The sequence below is a fragment of the Neomonachus schauinslandi genome, chromosome 5, assembly GCF_002201575.2.
Source record: "Neomonachus schauinslandi chromosome 5, ASM220157v2, whole genome shotgun sequence".
NCBI lineage: Eukaryota > Metazoa > Chordata > Mammalia > Carnivora > Phocidae > Neomonachus > Neomonachus schauinslandi.
Genome location: NC_058407.1, coordinates 81,641,189 through 81,659,998, shown reverse-complemented (window position 1 = coordinate 81,659,998; position 18,810 = coordinate 81,641,189).

The window sequence follows — 18,810 nt, the reverse complement described above, 5'->3', positions numbered from 1 at the left end:
CTCTGCTGCATCAAGCAGGAATGAAATTATCTAGTAAGTTATAAATACAGTTAACGTGAAATTATGTTTTAAGTAAATTCAAAATTTTTCCTATTTCATTTAAAGAATTGCTTCAGTTTCCATGACACCAACACATGATTTTTTGGGACAACATTAAGTCACTGGAAGAAGGGATTGAGATGAGTACCCTTTAAGAGTAAAATAGTACACCCATCCCTCCCAAAATAGATAGTAGAAGGGCAGGGAGGCAGGAAGAAGAGATGAAACAAAAAGGAAATGGAAGGCAGATATAAAAGATGCATCTACAGGGAGCTAAGCTCTGTGTTAGGAACTTTATGAGGTAGTCTTACTGCCATGAGATGACTTTTTATGCCACACAAACCCCAGTCCCCGAACTCCAAATTTCTACCTTCCTCTTTGTCCTCTTAGAGCCTACATATTTTTTACATCATCCAAATCCTGAACCCAGCCTTAGACACAACAGAAACCTAATTCGCATCTGTACACGCCATATTGAAGTGTGCTCGAAAGCAGGACTTCTGCCCATCTCTAACATTCCATGTCAGAATAGAAAGGCTTAATCACATACAGACTGCCTCTCTCCATTGTTGTTTTATTTCCCAATTGTTCATTAGCATGTGGGCCACAGGAGCGAACAAAGGTTTGACAAATGAATAGATCTATTATTTATAAGCATCTACTTATATATTAACTACAATAGAAATACCAAATTTTGGTCAGGGTGAGAGAAAAAGGTAACAACCTTCAGAATCCCAATAATATCATTATTCAATATTGCATTACAATTGCTGTTCAGAAGAGGTTCTGAGTGGAATAAACATGTAAAGTGAATTACTGCACTCCACTGAAAGAGAGAACCCTACCACATAATAACTGTAGTAATTGATTAAACTACTTATAAATGCTTAGAGTATGGCTGCTTCGGCAACAGCTCACTTAAAGAAAAAAGACATAGTTTTCAAATTCGGTGCTAAATTTTCTTAGAGATGATAAGGCATCAAGTAGAACCTAATGATATGAAAATACCAAATTTCATCTTTGGCAAAAGATTTAACGTTTCACATTGTTGCCCCAAACGGCATATTCTGATTTTTTTTTTTTTTTCCAGACTTAACCTTGGCCTGGTGTGCCTCATTTTTATAGGACTTCTGAAACTAGAAATCGCCAGCATGGGGAGAGACCATTAAAGGCAGAGGTGTCTCCTATAAGCACAACATGTGACCAGGTAATATTGTCTGGATTAGCAGCTTTACAACCTAACTAAGCCCTGGAGCTACAATTATCTGGTTGCATTAAACTGAAATCACCTGAAAAACTTCACACTGAACAAACCCTTGGAAATGTCTAATCTGCCAGTTTACACTCAGAAGAGAAAGTGGAATGCAGTGGTTAAAGACAAGAAAACAAACTTTTCGATTAGGAAGTCTCACCTTAGAGCCAGGATATGGTTCTAAATGTCTGAAGACATTTCTGCAATTTATTTTCATGTGATCTTTTAAACTTCTATTTAAAAAGGAGATTTAACCTGACCATTCCCTTTCAAGCCGATGTCCCAAGTATATATGCTTGATGAGGGTATAGAAGACATAAGGAATAAAACTGCATTGCCACACAGGGAATACGTAGCTCCAGATATGAGGCCTTATGCTAATTTTAGCAAAATGTATGTATCTTTTTATATACATAAAGTTATGGCACTATATAAAGAGATCCTTAAATGTGACATATACTGAAATCCTATTTACTGCCTGACTATCCATTTTAAAATATAAAAACTCCAAGTAGTGGTTGTATTCATATTAAACTACCTCAAAAGTTCTTTTTAGTTTATCTAAAGTGTTTTCTTTTTCTTCAATTTGTAAGATATAGCTAAGTCATAAGCCTGAAATTAAAATTCTGATTTTAGTGCAAGGCTACAGGTATTTAATGGCAGATCAAAGAAGCTGATGTTAGAGGCGCCTGGGTGGCTCAGTCGTTGGGCGTCTGCCTTCGGCTCGGGTCATGATCCCGGGGTCCTGGGATCGAGCCCCACATCGGCTCCCTGCTTCTCCCTCTCCCGCTCCCCCTGCTTGTGTTCCCTCTCTCGCTGTGTCTCTCTCTGTCAAATAAATAAAATCTTAAAAAAAAAAAAAAAAGAAGCTGATGTTAGGCTCTAAATTGGGGGTCTCACTACTGTGCCTGCTATAACACCTCACTTACCACTGTTGGCTTCCTGTTCTTCATTTGTCAATATCGATGCAAAAATTCATCGTGTTAGGTTGCAACCTATTCTAAAAGACTGCATTTTCCAAAAGAACAACCAGTTTTCTGCACGAAGATGCAATGTATGGCAATTCCACTATGCTGTATCTCAAAGTCAAATGCCAAGATTTCCAAATGATAAAATTAAATTCTTAAACATGTACAATTATTCAAATTCCTTATCTTGCACATTACTGTTTTATTGGCCAAATTCCTACTTAGGTAGTAGTTTAGCTACCCTTTCCCCCCTCCAATGAAATCAGTAGCAAAACAAATTTCACTTTACATCCCAAAGTAATGTCTAACAAGACTGGCAAGACTGGCAGCTGCATTTCACTCCAGAACATCTACCCTTGGTGGCAAGTAGAGGAGATTCACATGTAAAACAATGCAGTTCAACCAAGCAGTTGTTACTATTGAACAACATCTGTGATGACTGTGTTGCTTTTCATATTCATTCTACTTTTCCATGAAAATTAATATGCAATGTAAATTTTCAACTTGAGATACTTATTACTGTATGGATTTTTCTCAATGGCACAATTTTAAAAACAATGCATAATTCAAGTATTCACTGAGAATAGATTATTAAATCTCTTTTCTACGGCTAAAGTTTCAGTGAAGTGTAATGGTTTATGTGTGGTGCCATGAAATAGGAAGATTGATTAGATGTACTCTGAATTCCCTCCCTCATTTTTTTTTTTTTTTTACAAAGAATTCCTAAGCATGCCTGGACGTCATTGTAAAGAAGTTAAGGTTCATAGTTAAGCTTTCCCTTATTTATAACTAAGCCATATTATTTTGCAATTAAAAATAAAGTATAATACCAGGGTATACCAATACAACTAAAACAACAAGATATTCTCTTACTAGTCAAATAAACGTAGATTTGGGCACAACTTAAAACAACTTCAATATAGATAACTAGACTTTAAATACATGAGTGGTTTTGCCTGATTTCACCACAAAACACTCTTTGTTCCTATGTTATGACTTAAAATTTCTTTCAATGAAAATTTAAGACACAGAACACTTTTTCAAAATAAGAACAAAGTTCAAGACAATTAAAAACAATCCTTCGCTCTGTTACTGGCCACAATTATGGCAGGAGGGTCTCATAAATCACAACTAAGGTTCACATCCAGAGATGATCTAAAATGAAACTCAAAGAAAAATAAAAGCCATCCTCTGTTTTTACTACTGCTGCACAAGGTGTGCCCTGAGGATCAAAGCTTCACTCATAGTCCACAGCATTCATATGACTGAGGTACCTCTGGAGAAGACATTGCAAAAAATTTACTTCGCTTTCAGTCTCCATGGAATATTCAAGCTAATTAGGCTGCCATTCAGAAACTGTGCAGTTAAGATCTACAGCATGGAGGTCTGGCAAACAGCAAGGTTACATTTGTGGGACATCAATATTCTTGATTTCCCTTCAACTTATGTTTCTAAAATACAGTAAGTACTGGATGATTCATGAAAATTAACCAGCTACTAACATTTCTGGCTGTTATTAAAGCCATTGGAAATAAAGTAAGTTTTCTTACTACATACAGTTTTAATTTTTTAATGAATTTAGGCACTTGGAAGGAGAAGAAAATAATATTAAGAAGACCAGAAGAATTTGTTAAAATCATCTATCACTATCCAGCTCCATAAACCAAAATACTCCATTATTGTCAAGAATGCAAATTTTTCTTTGGGCCAGTCAATTGACTAGCAAATGTTACTTTGTCTATTGTGTAAAGTTTGAAAAGAAGCTCAAAGATTTGCACAGAAAAAATAAATGTCATAAAGATGGGAAGAGTATTAATAAAATTTGAAAACCTTAAACTGAACTAATTGATTTAGAGCTATATATATTGGTTAGAAGCTATTTTCTGATAGAGGAGTGGAGAAAAATGTTTAACCTGGTTATGGCTATAAATACTGCATCTCTTCTAAATTAAATCAATTTTCTTGATGAAACTAATTTCTTGCCTGAAAGGTATTAAAATAATTTCATTATAAAGAAGGTTTTGCTACAGTTCTGCACATTCCTCCACTGAAGCAAACAGTTCAATGCATGTGTCATGATATGCAAACTGTTTTTACAAAAAATGAAGGCATTTGAAAACACTGGATGATGTGAAATAGACAGAGTTCGGGAAAGACCCATTTTCAACTTTCTAGATCAACTTGATCTCTATTCCCACTGAACTATACAAATCCAGTTTGTTTCCTCTCCTACACCATCCTATTCTATTGCAAACATATACCTATAGTAATAACCAAAGCACTGAAAATTAAAACTGCAATGAGATATCACTTTTCTATCCAACTGATACAATTTTAAAAGAAGATGATACCCAGTGGTAATAGCTGGGGAGAAAACAAATCCTCATATATATTTAGTGAGAGTGTAAATTTATACACTTTTGAATGGCAATTTGGCAATATGTGTGGAAATTCTAAATGTGCATGATTTTCAGCCCAGCAATCCCACTTCTAGTAATTTATCCTATCTAAATAATCACTTACATGTGCAAAGATACATGCATAAAAATACTAATTTGTAGCATCATTTGCTAAAGTAAATAATGGAAAACAGCCCTAATGTCCATCAACAGGGAATTAAGATTATGACACCATTTTAAGGGAGGGAAAAAAGGTGACTTTATATATAGCAAGAGGATATAAAACAAAACATTAATGTCATTATCTCTGGGAAAAGGCGATTGTGGAGGCTTTTGCTTTCTCCTTTACAATTCTATTACTTTGAATATGTTTTACAAGTTTTTTTCTTTTGTAATCAGAAAAAAGCAACAAAAATGAAGAAAATATATACGTATAGCCCTGTGAACTTGGAACTCTAAATCATTTACTTTCGTACCATAAAACATATATTATTTAAACACATGATTTACTAGAGACATGTTTAAAGGTTTTAACAACCAAAGCTATATTTCTTTATTTCCAGCTTATAAATAATCTCTAATATTTCCTTTGCTTCATAGAATTTATAATGTTTTCTATGTAAAATGTATTTTTTTCTGAATATTATGAATACATAAAAATATTCTAATTTAAGGTAATAACAGTAATTTCTATCTTGTATTTAACTATAACCAAAACATTAAAAGTAGGGAATGCTCAATAGTACACTATTTATTAATTCAAAGAGAAAAAAAACCACCAAAACTGCTATTACAAATATGAACTAAACTATTTTAACTTGTCCTATATTTATAAATTTAACTTTTTATTTACTATGAATGATCCTTTTCATACAACCACTCCATGTAACAAGCATTACTCTTTATGTATTGTTTGGATATATTATTTAAATAAAGTCATTCTAAAAACCCTAAGTTGCCTCATAGAATAGCAGTGTTATAGAATGATTTAACTGACTAACCACTTACCAAAAGAAATCAGGATTTTTCATTAGCTATGTATAATTATTACTGTAACTGTATATACTGAAAGTCCCTTAACACAACCCCAGACAGGTCCCAGTATTAAATTAATAATGGATTTTCTATCTTAACTATACTTGGAACTTCTACCTGACCAGAAATATTCTTAATGTTGAAATAGTCAAAAATAACAACCATGATTTTTTTCCCATTCATGATCTATGTATCTCTTCTATGATCGTTCTAGAGTTAATCTGAGCTCAAGTCATTTAATTTATCAGTTTGTAAACTGACCAAGGTGATTGCCTATTATGTTAGGAAGATTTAAAATGGGAATGTAGGCAAGTTGGCGTAAAAGATGGTGGTTTTATACCAATTGCTGTTTTCCATATTTGGAGGGTGAAGACGGGAAGTAAAAAGCTTTTCCACTTTGCCTATTGCATTGAATTTCTCTAACCTTGAGTCTGTGTGGTCTGCCATGTAATTTAGAGTAGATCTGGCTGGAAGACCTTAAGCCAAGTCCGGGAGTGACTTGCTACACCGTAAATAAAGATGGCTTCCCATGGGTTGGTCTGAGACATGGTGGGTAGTAATAGAATCTAGAGATGCACAGAAAACAAATGGAGACAGCTTTGTATTCTGCTGGCTTCCTCTGACTTTATACTCCCACTGGGCTTTCCTCAGCCCCACCTATCACTGTACTCCCTCTTGTCATTCCAGGGCCTAGTCACAAGCTGCACAAGTTCCAGTGCCTGGAATATTCTTCTCCCCCTTCTTCACATAGACAGGGTAGAAGAGAAAGGTTAAACATTTGGACACTGGAACAGATCTCTAGGTTACAATTTTCCCAGTGCTGATTTTCCCTCTGCAAACTGGGATAAATAATAGTGCTCTCCTGTCAGGATATTTAGAAGGATGATAAATTGACACAGGTCAAACAACCATCACAGTGCCCAGGGCAGAGAAAAGGATCAAGAGAGTTGGCTATTACCATTACTATTATCATTTATATTCTCCATGTAGTTATGTCCAACTCATGTTGCAGGGAAGCCTTCTCCAAATATCCTGATTAGGTCAAATCCTCCTACCAGAAGGCTCATCAATGTTTACTATTCTTTTGTAGCATTCATCACAGTCACATTTTTACATTGCTTTGTGTAATATTTTAATAATACTAATATTTCTTATCACTACACTATGAGTTCCATGGGGGCTAAGAACATGATTCGTGTTTGGGGAGCATTTTGTTTGTGTTTGTTTTGACTTTTTCCTCAAAATCTAGCATGAGTATCTAGCACATAATAGGACTCCAATAAATATTAGCAAATGAGTTAGTGCATTAGTTAACGACTACAGAACCTAGGAAATAGAAAACAATTTTTAAAAAGAAAAAAACAGGGGCGCCTGAGTGTCACAGTCAGTTACACATCCAACTCTTGGTTTCGGCTCAGATTGTGATATCAGGGTTGTTGGGATTGAGCCCCGAGTCGGGCTCTGAGCTCAGTGGGAAGTCTGCTTAAGACTTTCTTTCCCTCTCCCCCTCCTCCTCCCCCTGCCTGCTTGCATGTGTGCTCTCTCTCTCTCTGAAATAAATAAATCAGTTTTAAAATATCTCTCTCTCAAATAAATAAATCTTTATAATAAATAAACAAACAAATAAATAAATAAATAGGAAAAAACAAAGGCAACGTGCTTAAGAAATTTAAAAACAAAGACAACTTGCCTGGGATTGAGCTGGAGAAGCTAATTCAACCTGCAGATCACTTGATCTTAGATTTTACTCTATGTCCTGGTCACCCTAACATAAATAGGTAGACAGGGTAACACACTTGGTCCATTAAAATTTGAGTTGGGACCTTAGCCAGCTTGGAGTTGTAGAGGAAAGACTATAAGAGTGTATGTACACACACAAACCTGTATATCATATGGCCCACATCTAGGATTCGTTTATGTGAAACTTGGCTAATTTTTAACAAGATTTAAAACCCAAACAGCAACAGTAACAATATTTGGCTAATTAAGCACAAAAATGAAAGAGACATAACACAGGTAAAATACAGAGCAGCTAAGGAAAAACATCTATGTGAATACTGAAGTCAAATTTAATAAATAAGGAGATAAATAAACAGTAAAGAAAATGGTTTTCAGTGACAGAGAAGGGAAAATACCCATTTTTTTATACTTTTGTATTAACCTGTAAACAATTCCATTCTACTTATCCAAAAGAGAAAATGGCTTCAAGGCAGAATTATATATGTAGCAAGTATTTGGTGTTTATCAGTTCATCTACTAAACACTAATATCACTGGATAGCATCAAATTACCATTTCAGATTTGGGCCAACTTGAGTCTTTGGCTGCCATGAAATCTATGCCTTCAACCCTACAAAACTGGTGTTTAAAAATTTGGTATTAGTCTTGTTGAGCCTTATATTCTAATACAATTTTCTCATAAAATCTCCACTTAGTTGCCATGCCACATTGACTATTAAAAATTGCTTATTTCAATTATTTGATATTATTTTTCTTGTTGGCTCCTCAAGTTATTTATAAACACTGATTTTTTTTAAAAAAAAGTGAAGTGAAGTATCTTATGACAGTCATATCAGTCATTCATTGTCAGTCATATAAAACTCAATGTCTCCAACTGAAAAAAAATAAGCTCAAGGAAATTAAAGTAATAATTTCATTCCAATGATTATCAACCTAGCATCATACCACCTGAGTGAAACTGCAAGAGACTAAGAGCCAAGAATACATTCTCATGTTATCAACTTCCTTTTTTTTAATTCTGAGATTTTGGCTCTTTTTGCCTCAGTTCCTCCATATTATAAACACTGACATGTTGGCAGCTAATCAAGTAATGATTGGAAAGTGCTTAAAGCTTAAATATTCTTGGAAGGGAAGTAGCATACAGGTGCAAAGTAAAAGAAATTTTTTTAAATGTTTCCCACAAATTGAGGAAAAAAAATCGTAAAATTCTCAGGCCATGTTTACAAAAGTATAAAGTGTTCCAACAGCACTATAATTGCAGGGAAATGGGCTTGCCTGAGGTTGATTCATCTCACTTATTTATTATTATATACCCCCAAATATTTCCAAAAAGCTTTGAGACAGCCTATAATGAAATACGAAGCAAAAAGTCTATAGGTAAATGATAAAGGGAGAGAGGATTTATGAAATAGCCATACCAAAAACCCAAGGGAAGCTTTAGCAACTGGTAATATAAAAATACAAGGTTTCTACCCATCAATTTCAGAGGAGAACTATGATGGCATATAAAGATTGCATTAAAAAATTAATAAACAAGAGCATGCCTGTTCCTCAAGAAATGAGAAATGGTACCAGCCTCAAGCAACAAGAGTGATTTATTTTTGAAGATGTCAAAGAAGGTGCAGTCATTTGTACAAAATATATATATATATATATATATACATACATATTAACTGAGTGTCCCCAATGCACCAGACACTGTGCCAGGAGGTAGAAACTCCAAGGGGAGAAAAAAGTCCTGGTCTTCTACTTAGAACTCACAGTTTAGGAAGGGAGATGAACATTAATCAACTAATCACAAAAATGTAATTCCAGACTAAGATAGTACTGGTGGAAAAGGACATAGTATGAGGATGGAAACAAGTAACCATATCTAGACTGCAGATTGAGGGATAGCTCCTTGAAGAAGTGACGCTCCAGTGAAATCTGTTTGATGATGAAGAGTTCACTCAGAAAAGGATAAGGTTGGTTAAAAAGCATTTGAGAGAGAGGGGAGTGTGTACTAAGGCCCAGGGTCAGGAGAGAGCTTGGGGCCCTTGTGGATCAGAAGAAAAGATCAGAGTGTTGAAGCACAGAGCATTCTAAGAATAAGGCGGGACAAGTTCTGTGGGAGCCAGAGAAGCTGAGCCTGTGGGAACATTAAGTCTTTACCCAAAAGCAACAAGGAACTCCTGATGGCAGTTCAAACAAACAAACAAACACTAAAGCCAGAGATATTTTCTACAAAACCATTTCTCATACTGTCTTTTAAAGTTTAGGGATGTGGGAGAAGTCTTTCTGGGATTTATGGTTCAAGACAAAGTTTTACTGAACTTGACAGAAAATAAATGTTTGAGAAGGAATTGTGTTAAACCTCCCTTTTCAAGGAAGGAGAAATAGCAAGAACAGAATTTTCTGGAAGCCCATTTTGGGGAACTTGAACCAAGGGCTTGTAGAATAGAGCCTGTATTTGGCATGTGGTGATTTTCCTTTGTAGAACAAATTCTTAAAGTGGCTCCCCCAAAAGCAGGCTCAGAGAGTCAGTGTTTCTGAGGTAAATACATTGTAGCCTTCAGGGAGCTAAGTACACAAAAATTGGAACCCACTGATTTGTGCTATTAGAGGGAAAAATAGGAAGTTCTTTCTCTTTCTTTTCTTTTCTTTTTTTTTCTTCTGCCTTGCTAGGCCCACATTCTCACCCTCTTTTCTTCATGGACATCTTTTGATTGTAGCTTCTTTGTTGTGTTCTCTCTGTCTCTCTCTCTGTGTCTCTCAATCTGTATAGCACATTTCTTTCAAACTTGATTGTCTGCTTATTTATGTTTTTCAGAATATTTTGTTCTATGTGAATATATGATAGTCACAATGGAAATGAAGATCTTTTTATTAAAATGGCTGAAGGAAAGTGGTGAAGGCTAAGAAATTGCATAATAGTGATCATTCATGAGGCTGGTTGTTAAAAACATGTCCCTTCAGTAGAAAAGATGCCGAAGAATGGCTTGCATGGCTGCATTGGTACATCATGCCTATGACATTGATCATCTCTCTGGGCTGACAATATTTGCCCCAAAGCAATAATTTCACACTTAGCCATCACATTACCCAGCACAGACTATTGCTTAGTAAATGGTTAGACTTGAATCAAATGTTTTCTCTGTAATGGGGAGGGGACAGTGAATACAAAGAGGTCTTTCACAGGCTTGTACTTGCCCTAAAAACCAAATGCCCTCCCCCTTGAATGTTGCACTGTGCAACCCCTAGTTTCAGCCTTTGATTTGTAAGGTTGATAAGGATTTCCCCATTCATTAAGAGTCAATATTGACAGGCAAGATTTATCTTATATATCTACAGAGAAATGGGGTCAAAACAGAAATACAGGTATGTAAGTGCTGTATAACATAAGCCCCTGTTTAAAAAAAAAAAAAATCATACCTGTTTTAGACCTTTTCAGGAACAGGTTTCAGTGTTGTTTCTTTTTTTTTTTTTAATCTTACATCTAATCAGACAGCAGCCTGTAACTTTTCTCATCATTACATATGGCCTATTGACAGTTGACAACAACTTTACTCATCATTACATATGGCCATTTACAGTTGACAGCTGTCAACCAGGCAAGTTCGCATACGTTGCTTCACAATCACATGGCATCGCAAAAAGTGGGGTGAGAACCCAGGCCAACATGCCACTGATCAGCCTCGGATGCACCACTGCAGCTGGAAACCGCCTCACTGAAATAAAGCAGATCCCACACTTGTACACTTCACCTCCTTCTCTCACCACTAAAAACTACCACCACATTCAAATTAAATGGTCTTTTATTTCACTTAGTTCTCATAGAGCACTTTTGTTCTGCTACTTACTTCTGATACTGTGCTTTTCTGCCCTTTCTATTCAAGTTGATTTCCTACAGGAAAAAAAAAAGGGAGGGGGAAATGGTACTGTGGTATTTAGACCACAAGGAAATCCTGCTCCTTAAGATAGAGAAGTAGGTATATCTCCACTTTAAGCCTGACCACGCACCACCTTTAAATTCAGTGAATGAGAGACCATAGGAATTAGGAAACAATAGTTATATCACAAAGACCTAAGTCTTCAGAAATCTATCTAAAATGCCTATTTTCAAAGTCACTTCTAGTTTGAAGTACAGTAGAATAAAGTTTCTGCCAGTACCAAGAACTGAAAGTTGCAAGTCTGCGATGGTCGAGTTTTGTTCTCCCGTGTGTGTGTGTGTGTGTGTGTGTGTGCAAGCACGCACGTGTGTGCATGCGCAAATGAATGCACGAGGTAGCATCCTCCCCAGTGTCATTTACTCACCTACCACATTTTGTATCATTATTGCAGTATTTACGCCTACCTATTCCAAGCAGGTCTTATGAAAGGGATTTTAGCCAAGACACAAATCACTTGCCATTAGTGATTTCTAACCTTTATTACCCCAGCAAGAGATAGAGAACTTTTGAGACACAGCCTAAACATGTCAAAAGGTTGGTTTTCCTTAATACCAGCAGGAGTAGAAAATGACACTGCAGTTGTCCTTGGAACAGAGAAGCTGACAGATTTGCTGAAAGGTTCAGCCATTGTAGGATTTTGTTAAAAACCTAAAGGCAGCAACATTTCTCTTTGAAGTTCTGAAACATCTTGGAATTCAAAAAGCTCAACAAAGAATAATATGGACAATTGAGTTTTTTAAAACTCCATTTTAATTTAGCTTTTAAAATATTATGCCTAGTCATTTAGGGTGTCAACTCATTCAAAGGTACAAAGTAAGTTCATTAAGAATTATCATCGAAGGTACCCAAATAGATTTCCAATTCAAAGGATGTATGCCAAGGTCTAATACGTTTAATTTAAATGCCTTACCTTTCCCCTGGGCATTTCCAACAATTCTAATTGAAAGGCATTTAAGAGAGGGAGGCCCACAGTTCTGAGTATTGGACACGGGCTCGCATACTGACGGCCTTTTCCATTCAGAATGTGAAATATCAGATTCCAGATCACTTGTCCTTTATAATTCCTATAATCTTTTCTAGTTAAAATTAATATCTGAGTATTACAGTAAAAACCAACATGCAAGACTAAATCTCCTGGATGTTGGCAGCCATATTATTCTGTATTGGAATACTCAAAAGAGAACTGTAGAGTGTCTGGGTAGCAGCAACAGGCTGAGTGAGTCAGCTGAGACTAACACAGAAACTTACTTCTACAAGATTTATGTAATTAAACACACTGTACTTCTTTCAACATAAATAGCAGGTCTCAATTATTATTCCTATAAACCTGATATTCAGGAAATTAACTTGGTTCATTCTTATCCTGATTCTTTATGTGGCTGATAAATTTTGAATGTTTGTCTGATTAACTGCCCAAAAGCATGCTAATGTTGAACAACAGTAGTCTCAAAATACATGTCAAAGATATGACTTAGAATGTCAGGAAGTTCTTCTATTCCCTCATTCAATATTTAGATGCCCTCCTTGAATTCCAAAAAAAAAAAAGTACTTTCCACATTTAATAAAATATCATAGAATAGCTATCACTTACTGCTTTGTCTCTTTGGTCTGACAATCTACGTTATACGCTAAATCTAAATTTGATTGAAAGTTCCAGGCTTCTTTAAGGAGACAGCACAGTCTTACTGAACTGGGATGGTCAGATATTCAAAAAGGGAATTAACAAGGCATATATTCTATCATATCACAAACCCAATTATTGAAAGAAGTACTGCTAAAAAAAGTGTGATTTTTTTAATTTGCCAATTTAAATTTAGTATTTGTTTTTCATTCTACAAATCTCATTCATTTTTGCCTTTGTCAACATTACAAAATGGACACATCTCAACAGTAAGGAAAGGAGGTAAAGAAAAGAAAATATCGCCTATACACTCATATAAAAATGAACACATTCCCTGGAAAATAGACTCATTTTTCTCATTCCATAGATGAGAAAAAAAAATGGCTATAACAAACATTTCAATTGTATCGGCTCTATGGAAAATTAGGAAGACAATGAAACAAGTTCATTTCCTCAATGCCAGGCTTATAAGAATAATAGCAAAGACCTATGATATCCTCCCTCTAGTATCTATGCCAAAAACAGTTCCTGTTACAATTTGCCACACTTGCCTTAGTTTTTACATACAGAATGTGTTTGGTTTCACAGGTAATTGGTAGCCTTGAGCACACGTAACTTACAATCACTGAATGAAAAGATTTGCTTTGGTGAATTAAAATGGAACAATTTCTCCAAAATAAAGGGAAAAGGGCAAAAAAAAAAGTTAAGGGGATTAATAGGCAAGTGTTTCATCTATTTTTGCATTTAATTTGATGTTATGAAAGCTTTAGGCATCTAAAAATATACCCCTTTTATTCTTGTAAGTCTGTAAGATTTGGCTTTTGGAACAGAAACAGTTTAGGTGGGGAGAGAATTGTTGAATTCTGTATCTATGTTTAAAAAAAAGGGGGGGGGGGTTGACCATAACCCGAGGCCCTAGCTCCTGCAGAGTGCCTGTTGTTATGAAAGCAAGGTGCTCCACACGATCTAATCATAGCACTAAACCTTGTTACAAGCCCTTTTACAGCTCCAATATCTGGGTTACATGGAAACACGCTGGAGAGCCTCCTTGTACTATGAAATAAATGTCATTCTGACTGGCATCCTCTCTTCCAGCAAGTAATTTCCCTCCACTGATAAATCGATACAGCAAAAACAAATGAGAGCACACAATGGGCACAGTGAGGATTACATTTTTATTCATTTCAGAGCCCCTGCAGCCAAGTTTTTTAAGTACAATAGCAGAAAATGATGCACTTGTGCTAGGAAACAAGAGATACGTAGAGACATTGAGATAAGAAAAGAAAGACAAAAAGGAAGAAAGGAAAGAAATAAGAACAAAGAGAAAGCCAAGAGACAGGAGCCAAATGTGTCCCTATCAAGCAGTTCAGACACAAACTTCTGTTTGAGAGTAAGATCATTATTTGAATTCTTGTCCAGCTCCTCATAGATATGATCAGAGAAACACATGTACATCTTCTCTTTTACTTCCTTATTGCAGATAATTTGAAAAGGATCTAAAATCTTACTTTTCTTTGATTGATTAATTATTGATATCAACATAGGAGCCACACATGACAACTTATCTACAAAACCCACAACTAGAAATCGTAGAAAAGACACAATTGATCTTTATTCATCTCCGGAAGTCCCCTCAAGTCATTTATGTTTTTCATCATCTTTAAGGCAAAGATGGAAAGGGCAAAACAAAAGAGAAGCAAGAACACAGTGACTATTCACAAGAGGGATGAAAAATTCCCATGCAGATATTTTTTAAGATTGATTTTATTAAGTCCCAAAATAATTGAATGGGTTTTATGTAAAAGGAATATGGTGCACATTTTAAGGTGAAAATTTTAAGACATTTTGTCTTTGGAGGGGAAAATAGAAAAGACTATTTCATAAAAGCTTGAAAACCCCAAATTTCCTGTGAAGAAATAGTATTATATTTTCTGTTATTTACTGTGGCATTCAACTCTTCCGAAGGCACTGGAACTAACAATGAGAGAATTATAAAGTCTTAATAAGGCTTTATAGATGATACGCTATTGTACTATTCAAACTAAAAATTTGGGGGCAAGTTACTCAACTAGCTGTGCCTTCATTTTTAAATCTATAAAAACGGATGCTGGTAATTGTAACTATCTCAGGGTTTTTGAGAGAATTAAGTTAGTATAAGTAAAGTGTTTAGAACACTTCCTGACTCAGAGTAAGTGTGCTCTTCGTCAGCGTCATCACCCATTGCTTCCCAAGCTACAGTTAGTTATTTGGGTCCTGTCAACAATTTCTGTTTTGCCTACAGGGTAACAATGTAGTCACACAATATAATCTTGATGTCATGGCACAATACTGAACTCGATGGACTAAGGGTCTCACCTGGCCACAGTTTTTAAATATTCTTAACTCTTGTGCAATATCTCAGAGTCAATACATTCCTTTGGAAGAGCAAGTTAGAAAATGCATCACTATATCCAATCCATAAGTATTCTTTTAATTTTCTCTTTAACTACTAAAGTCTAGAAAACAGTGTGTATGTTTTTCCTCATGACCTGCGCCAAAATCAACAGTTGGATGCTTAGCAGGCTGAGCCACCCAGGTGACCCTCCAATGATAATTCTAAGTTGGTGTTCAATATATTATATTCTTAATGCTATTTATGACCTTTCTCCTTTGGGCTTTAATTTGATTGTTCTTCATAGTTGTGTTTGGATTAGTATATGTTTATAACTCCTTAGTAATTCATTACTATATGCCATTGGTTCATCCATTTTACTTCTTAATACATCAAAAACTAATGAGGTACTGTATGGTGACTAACATACAATAATAAAAAAAAAGAAGAACTAAGAAATAGAGGAACAGCTCATACTGGTTCTTCATCTGTACTACAGACTTTGATAATGAATGAAAAGAAACAAGAAAATAACGCAAGGCATAAGGACCCAATAATGGGTCCTCCTGACCTCTGTCATTCTTTCTCTCTCATATCATCAATAAACAAGAGTGGATTAAGCCTAAATCAGTGTCTCTTGTTTTTTTTTTATTATTATTATCATCTTCCCTAATGAATATTTTTATAAATTTGTCCCTAATAGCCCACCCCATGAAAATTTAATACACCAGATATATTGTATATGTATATCATGTATGTATCTATAGTTTTTTATAAGAAGGATAAGCCTTTTTTCCTCTCAAGACTAATTTTTACCCCTTTATGGCAACATTACCTTTTGAGAATGCATGGGATAATTCTTGACAGGAAAACAAATAGCTTTCCACTTAGCACATTGGGTCCAACTTAACTAGAGAAGATAGGCTGGAATTCAGTTATAGTTATGTGTTTGTGTTTTGTTTTATTTTTAGCAAATCTTAAAGGACTAATCCATGGCTTTATAATTTATCTTACCCTAAATCCAAAACTGTACTTTGAGGGTGGAAGATATAGAGTAGTTTGTAAAAGATGCCCAAGAAGCTACAAAGCAGTTTAAGGACAAGAAGTAAGGGGGGGGGGGAGGATGAAGAGTAAAGTGGAATTGTTTCCAATTAAAGCAGCTAGTGAATTAGGTAGGTGGAATGTAATTATCTACATTGGAGTTTGGCCAGGCTTCTGGGCTCTTTTGAGGAAAAGAGAAAGAAAGGAAAGAAGAAAGAAAGGAAAGAAGAAAGAAAGGAAAGAAGAAAGAAAGAAAGAAAGAAAGAAAGAAAGAAAGAAAGAAAGAAAGAAAGAAAGAAAGAAAGAAAGAAAGAAAGAAAAGAAGAAAGAAAGAAAGAAAGAAAGAGAGAGAGAGAGAGAGAGAAAGAAAGAGAGAAAGAAAGAAAGAAAGAGAGAAAGAGAAAGAAGAAAGAGAGAAAGAAAGAAAGAGAGAGAGAAAGAAAGAAAGAAAGAAAGAAAGAAAGAGAGAAAGAAAGAAAGAAAGAGAGAGAGAAAGAGAGAAAGAAAGAAAGAAAGAAAGAGAGAGAGAGAGAGAGAAAGAAAGAAAGAAAGAAAGAAAGAAAGAGAGAGAGAGAGAGAAAGGAAGGAAGGAAGGAAGGAAGGGAGAGAGAGAGAAAGAAAGAAAGAAAGAAAGAAAGAAAGAAAGAAAGAAAGAAAGAAAGAAAGAAAGAAAAAGCTCTGTGATCTTTAATGAATAGAGAGGTAGGTCCAAGTTGAACATCTCATCCAAAAAAAAATGGAATAAGATTTCTAAGTCCTTCTTTCTCGGAACAGAAGTAGCATTCTCCTTTAATGAATTTGAAACCAAGTCTAAGTCCCTCACTTCCATTTGAAATAATCATTTCATAAAGCAATAACCTTTGGAAATGGGAGCGTTGGAGAAGACAATAAAATAGCTCCAGCAATCAATGAAAGAAGAAGCGCAATGTACAGCTCGTAAGAGTCAAATCTGCAGCATTTTGAAATATAAGTTTTTAAGTCACACCAACACAGATCTAAAAACTGAACAAGTCACTTTAGGTTTCTCGGTTACCTGAAGAAGTAATTCATAAAATAGGTTAGTTTTGCTCAAACTGTATGGACCCTTCCCCAATGACTGGGCCGCCAAGGCAGTGTAATGAAAACTGATAACTTTGCCAACTCAGGAAGCTCGAGACGTGTGCCCAATAAATGTAAGCAGACATTATATCCTTCATAATCAGGGTAGAATGAAGATGTGAACTGAATAAATGCTTGAGAAAACTCATAGCTTCTATTAGATGCAAAGACTGAAGTGTTAGACACCTTCAAGCTCAGCTTTCATTTAATTTACTGCTTTCCTTCCTGTAGTCTGAAGGGAGTGAAAAATTCTTCTCTCTAATTTTTTCCCCTTTCATGACTTGACCACGAAGATGAAATTGGGGTACTTTAATTACCATTCAGAGCCAAAGGCTTGCCCTTTGATATGGAAATCCCACTTCTGTGACTGCCTTTTCCCGGCCCCTTCTCCTTCCAGTTGCCCAACAGAATTTTAAGTAGCTTTGTCACCAGCTGATAGTGAAAGCTAACTGTAGCTCTTTCCTGTTAAGTTCTAAGTTACACTATGTTTCTTTCACCAAATTGGAGGAGCTGAAAGCAAGAAAGGAGGGGGAGGGAGGGGGGAAAGAGATAGAGAGAGGGACTCAGGGAGGGAGAGAGAGAGAGGGGATATGAATGAGAATATGACCGACTCTATCCATTAGAGACGCTGAATTAGAGTTTCTACCCTGACAGCATGAAGTGTGGCCCATCCTGCACAAAGCCTCTCACTTTAAACACACACACACACAGAGCACAAACCGATGAGAGCTGCCATGTACAGTTACCCCGTTATTGTCATCTGCCTGCTGCATGACTCCAGGCTTTGCTATAATTATTAATTGCACTTGTCAACTGTCATTAATTCCTCTTTAGCATCCCTGTCTTCGAGTAATTAGACAGAACAGCCTCACTGAGCTCATTGTTTAGAGTCCCTTGAAAGAGCCCACTGGGCTTTCTGCAGAGAAAACCATCAGGAATACAATAGAGCACTTCTCAGTTAACCCTTTGGAAGTGTGAATGGAAGAGAAATCACTTTCACAGGTTTGGGTGGCCTGCTTTACTTTGTGGGTACGTAAAGTCACTGTCAGCTACCTCATACCTGGAACCAGATTTTAAATATGTCTTTCCTGCAGAGAAGAGGTATTTAAGTTAATTGAAATGTCAGAAAAAGTCTTTGGGAAAATAAAATTTCCAAATGAATGCCATCAAACTTTTTATCATTTTCTCATTTGATCTTACGCTTTCTATGTTGGAGAAGCTATGTTCTTCAGAAATAGTATTTCCCTACATTGATTATATGCCATTTACATTCTCTCTCTCTCTCTCTCTCTCTCTCTCTCTCTCTCTCTCTCTCTCT